The following is a 5868-nucleotide window of genomic DNA, read 5'->3' as shown; positions in this document are numbered from 1 at the left end:
ACAAGGAAAGGTCACCAGGGAGGGGCCACAACTCCTTTTTTAAGAGGCTGCTACCAGTGTCCTTTGGAAAAACTGGTTTTACTCTGTAGCAAAAGCCATAATTGAATACCCAGCTAACTGGGCTGAAATACCTGCCTGTGGTTTCTTTTAAAGAGACTCTTGTTGGAGGGTTCTTTGCTCCCTGTCTGACCTGGGCCCAACCTTCCAGTGGTGTAAATCAGCAGATACCCATTGATTTATACCGTCTGAGTACTTTAGTGCTCTAACGCCACACTGCAGCAAGGGTGAAATACCAGACAGCAGAAACACGCTGAGAGCAGGGGCTCATGTTCAACGGAGTCTCTGGGTATGAGGAGCCCGATTCGCCCAGACTCCCACGGACAGATGACATCTTTTTCAAGGGAGTAAGAAAGCTTCTGGAAACTAGTCCTCCGTCAGATGAGGTAAGACAATGAAAGACAGACATTAGGAGCCACAAGCAAAGGACCATAAATCTAGTGATGCTTCTCCACCCACACTGACAGGAGGGTGAGGAACGAATACCAGCCACAGTGGACCTTCAGTACGTGTGCCACTTCTCTCGTTCTCCAAGACAACAGTTGTGGCCCCATAAAAATCCAGCCACAGCAAACACGCAGGCTTCTACGAGACACAACATGAAGAACTTCTCTGGAAACGCACCAAAAACCTCTGAACACAGTTTGCTGAATCAAGCGCCTAAAAGCCGCAAGTTTATGGGATGGAATAGACTTCAAAATGCCATTGGAAATCTTTGCCAAAACACCACTGCGGTGTAAGAACAGCTCGTGAGACACCACGACAGAAATGCGGACCCAAAATCCCCTCTTATTGTAATCAAAACGGAGCCATTTCATCATGAGGGATTTCATTGTGTCGTTATCAATTTATCCCATGTGAAGTGAGGGATGACCCTCAGCCCCAGGGGGTTTAGAAAACGCTACGGGAGGGTGACGAGCATATTGGGGGTCTCCGAAAACACCAGTAGAAGCTGCCTGTAGAAATCCTACAACAATCTCAGACATAGACCATCCTCGCAGTGAGACACAACAGCAGGACAAAGCCAGGCGCAGGGCTATTAGAGGACCTGTGGAAGTAAGGACGCAGGAGACACCAGGCTGTCCGGCCAGGGCTCTGTCTAAGCCCACAACCTGTCTCCAACAGTGACTGTAATTCAGGGGAAAAACCAAACCCTGCAAGAGGCAATTATATAACAAGGTACAAGTAACAAGATTTTCATGCAACTTCCTCCCAAGCGCTGGCGATTTCCAGCTGGCTCCTCCGCAGAGCAAATCCCACCCCAGACTTGACTGTACCTTTATAATTCAGGATTTCCTTGCGACCTGCCTGAAACAGCCCATCTCTTTCTGTATCTTTCCAAGATCACGGCCTCATCAAATTGTTGTACTGCAGAGATTCATCACTAACAGTGCACTGGGATGAAATAAAACCCCCAAAAAAAGTATTTCTTCCTACCAGCGGTGAGTTACTACTAGTTCAATTTCAGTGGCTGCCAATCACTGATTTCTAGAGAGGCCCGTGAACGGCTACTTATTTTGTTACTGAGCAGACAGAAGGCATTCTGGTGGTTGTTAAAGAGTTTCTAGGAAATGGCAGAACTGGAAAACCCTACGGCACTAGCAGGATGGCTTCCGTTCGCGTGCGTGCGTGGAGGGGGAGCTCGGTGACTCCGGCTGACGGTATGAGCCCCTGACACGCCAGGAAGGCCTGTTCGCTTCATAGCTGTGGACATGATTAACTGATGGAATTGGATCTCACTTGCAAACCTAATGAGCTGGGCTGATACAGGGATACCAGTAAATCCCAGCAACTTCTCTGGTAGTTACAAAAGAGCCACTTCCTCACCCAAATCAGCACAGGTTCGCCAACTGCCGCTCACGCCAGCGTCTGAACAGCCTGCCCACCACAGCTCACACTGTTTCACCTTGGGACATTATGGAAATACCTGTGGTTATCTTGTAGGGGGCAGCTACGATTCCTGAGAGACAGAAAACAGACCCGCCATTAAAAATGAGACTTTCCACCTTTACGGAGAACTTTTTTAGGATGTATTGGGATGGAAGACGACATCACAGGACCATTCATAAAAAGCGTAACGTGATGTCCCCTTTCTGAAGGTCACGGTAGCAAAGCCCACCATGAAGCCAATGAAATTTTCGTGTTTCTGGCATTTACTCATCACTGCTTGTCAGCAAATCCCAAAGACAAAACACACCAAGACTCCCGCTTGACGGCAAAATAAAAAAGCACCAACATTAGCTTGTGACACGCTAGAAAATGGTAAGGGGATCAGACCTGGTTTACAGTTTGTGAAGTGGAGAGAGAATGAGAAAAGCCAGTGGAACTACCAAGAGTCTACCATTTTTTTGCCTCTGTGGAAAACAGCTTGGGAGCTCCAGCAGGTTGTGGGACCTGCAGCGCACGTAGGGAAGGACTTGCAGAACTCTTGGAAGATATCATTTATTATTCATCTGGAAACACAGTTAACACCAGTGGGATTTGATCTCCCTCATAAATGTGAACAATTTTTACTTAGAGCAGTCAAGTGACCGCTAGGGCTTCTTCCGCCTGTGGGACTGCAGAGTACAGTTTTAAGCAGTTTTATTAACTTTAGTTTAAATCACTTCCAGTACCGATCCCCCTAAAGATCAAAGCTCTTCCATCATTTATACCTGGCAGGCAGTAAAACCCTTACGTAAATCTGTAAGTCCCCTTGTTAAGTTTAACATTCATCACTTAACACCACTTAGCAGCCAACCAGGGAAGAGTGCGCCTGCCAGGCCCAGCCGGTCCCACCTGCGTCTCCGTATCACGGATCCAAGGCTACGTAAAAGGAGTCAAAAGCTTTGCCTGGTATCTGCTCCTCCAAAAGACACAGATGGGAGATGGCCCTCGGAGAGCGCATCTTTGCTCCCCGTTTCATCTGTGCCCCCACGGTAACTATGTCTGAATTCCTCAAGTTACTCGGAAATCTCAGAGAGCCGCAGAAAACATTTTGTGCCTAATGAGGCCTTCTTGGACCACAGTGTCATCAGACACTACCATGTCCTGCTAATGAGCTTCTCTCTGTGCAGTGTGGAGCTGCACTGAACTGAACTCTCCCCATAGGACGACACGCTGTGAACTGGCAGATTAAACTTTCCACTGGACCAGGGACAGTTGCAAGGCACTGGGATGGCATCCAACTTCAGCTAAGCGAAGTAGGGATTGAGAACATGAATTTATAACCAGCAACCATCAATGAGGCGTAGGGAGTCATGTGTACAGCATACACTTGGGGAAGAAGACTGGGGACTAGAGAAGATTTGATTGCCCCTAATGTAGGGCAGGCAGGACGCAGAAGGACCATATCCAACCACTCAAAAACAATATGGGAAAATACAGAGGCGGGACCGTCGTGCCTTTAAAAAAAATAAAAGGAACAAAAAGGGCAGAAAATAGATATGTCCAGCCAATATTTGAAAGCAACTCCTCCCCTCCTTGGCTTTAGAAAACACATCCTGTACAGCCATGGCTGTTCAGAAGGAAATCCAGCAGCCCTAGGCAGGGGCCGTAGTAGCAAGAGGACTAATGGCCCATCCCTAAGAGGTGACAAGGCTGGAATACAGACCATGATAGAGGGAGCAATGAAAGACAAGGAGAGAAAAACTAAAGATGCTTAGACGTTGTAGCCGCAGGAACGACACGAGATAACAAGAGAAAAACTAGAAGGTGGAGAGATGGATACCATCCAGAAGAAAACTGCAGCTACCCAACACAACTGTTTCTGTTCCCCTTCGACAGGTACAAGTGCAGAGTCTCTACTATGCGATGTGCCAGATCATTTCTTTGGGAAACACTTTTTCCTGAAGTTTCCTCCTCTTTTTATTTCTCTCTTTGCCCGCCCCCCCCCGCCATGTCCAGCTCCCCCCCTCCCTCCAGGCAGAGATATGTTTCTCTCAGCTGCTTCTGCGCCTGTGACTTTACTGCATGGGGGAAGTCAGTCCGGAAGGTCACCTCTTTCATCAAGTATTCTATTTGCATCCAAAATTGTATGTACATGAAAAATGTGGTCGTGTGTTGCACCTAGCTGCAGACGCAGATGAAATTCTGTGGAAAGCCTGATGCACACTAACCTTTGCAGATGGTGCAGCTATTGCTGAAAAATGGATTGCTTAATAAAGCATATCATCCGACATATTTGCTGCTTGGCTAGCCAAATAGAAGTTGTTTTTTGCACAAATTTCCTTGTCAAATTTGTCAATGTTCATGTCATTTTTGCTTTAGGTCACAGAGCAAGGTGCAAATTCTTGGCATCTTTACTAGTTGCAAGCCAATTTCGGCTATTTCTAACAATGAAGTGAATTTCTCTGAGGATAAGACGCTCACTTTATGGGGAGGAAAGGAAAACAGCAGGAAGTGGATAATTTTTTTTCTGGGATTTTTTTTGTTGTTGCTTTTTCTCTTTTCTTTTTTCTTTTTCTTTCTGAGGGATACCATTTGCATTCATTTATGGACCTGTTAATTCATAGCAGAGAGAAAGAGGCCTTTTAGCCTGTTAAATAATTTCTTTTGGTTGGACTATTTGGTGCAAGATGCACACAGATTTTTTTGCATTGGTGCACAGAATATGTATCCCTTTGGCAGGAAATCTTGCAAGAGAAGAAAAGATCCATTCCTTTGGCATTCTCAGACGTGGAAGGCAGGGAGTTCTCCCCTTCCGACTGTCTGCTAGAAGAGTAATTTTTTAAGCCCCGCAAACCCTCACACACACACACACAACCTCTTACACTAAAAAGCCACATAACAGATCTGTTCTGTTCGGTTTTCTACCTGCTCTTTGGCTCTGCCTACAGACACATCGTGTTTCCTGCTCAGAAGCACTGCTGTCGAGCCTATTCCCTTCCTTCTTGGTTTCAGACATTTTTGTTGCATGGTCTCTTCCCAGACATAGGCACGGCAGGCAGGTCTACTCAGAAGCAAAAGTGAAGACTGCCATTACCAATAACAGCCTCAGCTGGCGGAGGGGAGGCTTTCAAAAATGCAGGCTCTTACTGCACTGCCACGAGGGAAGAGCACCAAGCCAGGCACCGGCGTGCGCTCCACCAAGAGGGCCACGGGGAACGTGAGCAGCTCACGTAAGCAAGCATGGTGCATGCGCGAAGGGCCGGGGCACCACTCCAACCCCTTCTCCACCTCGTGGCACGGCCAAGCCAGGTCGTAGGGAAGAGGGCGTTTCTGAGCCTCGGTGGCCCTCCAGAAGACCAGACCCCACTCCTTCAGTGGGGCTGCATGCAGTGCTGGCAGCATGCATTTGGGGTACAGGGGTCCACATTCAGCCATCCACCCCAACGTACCACAGTTTATCCAGCCTTCTACAAAGAGGGCTGAAATTTAGGTGTCAGGCATCATGTTTATTTTGCATTTCCCTTTTTGTTCAGTACCTCAGCAGATAGAGTGTTTTCCATTTACTAGTAACAGATGCATTCCTCTCTGGGCTGTGCTATATTCCTACAGCAATTACACTTCCCTCTGGAGGATTCATTTCCCCCTGAATTCCCACGCCATACAAAGTCTTTTATCAAGTATAACCTTTTCCAAAGATGCACCATTTGCCAAGTGCATCCTCCAGTGATCTATTCCTATATAAGGAGGACTTTGCTGCAGGACACAGGCATTTGACATAATCCCATTTGCCTCCCAAATAGCTGCCCCTTCAGAAAGTACATTCTTCTGCAAGGAACGTTTTGTTTACAAGGTTGATTCTGTTAGCAGGTGTATTCCCACTAGTAAGTTTTCCACTGCACCATTTTTTTTTAAAGGTCTTGTTTGGTAGCCAGATAGCCGAGA

Source organism: Phalacrocorax carbo, chromosome 12, assembly GCF_963921805.1.
Source record: "Phalacrocorax carbo chromosome 12, bPhaCar2.1, whole genome shotgun sequence".
NCBI classification, from domain to species: domain Eukaryota; kingdom Metazoa; phylum Chordata; class Aves; order Suliformes; family Phalacrocoracidae; genus Phalacrocorax; species Phalacrocorax carbo.
Note: the sequence above shows the minus strand (reverse complement) of the source record.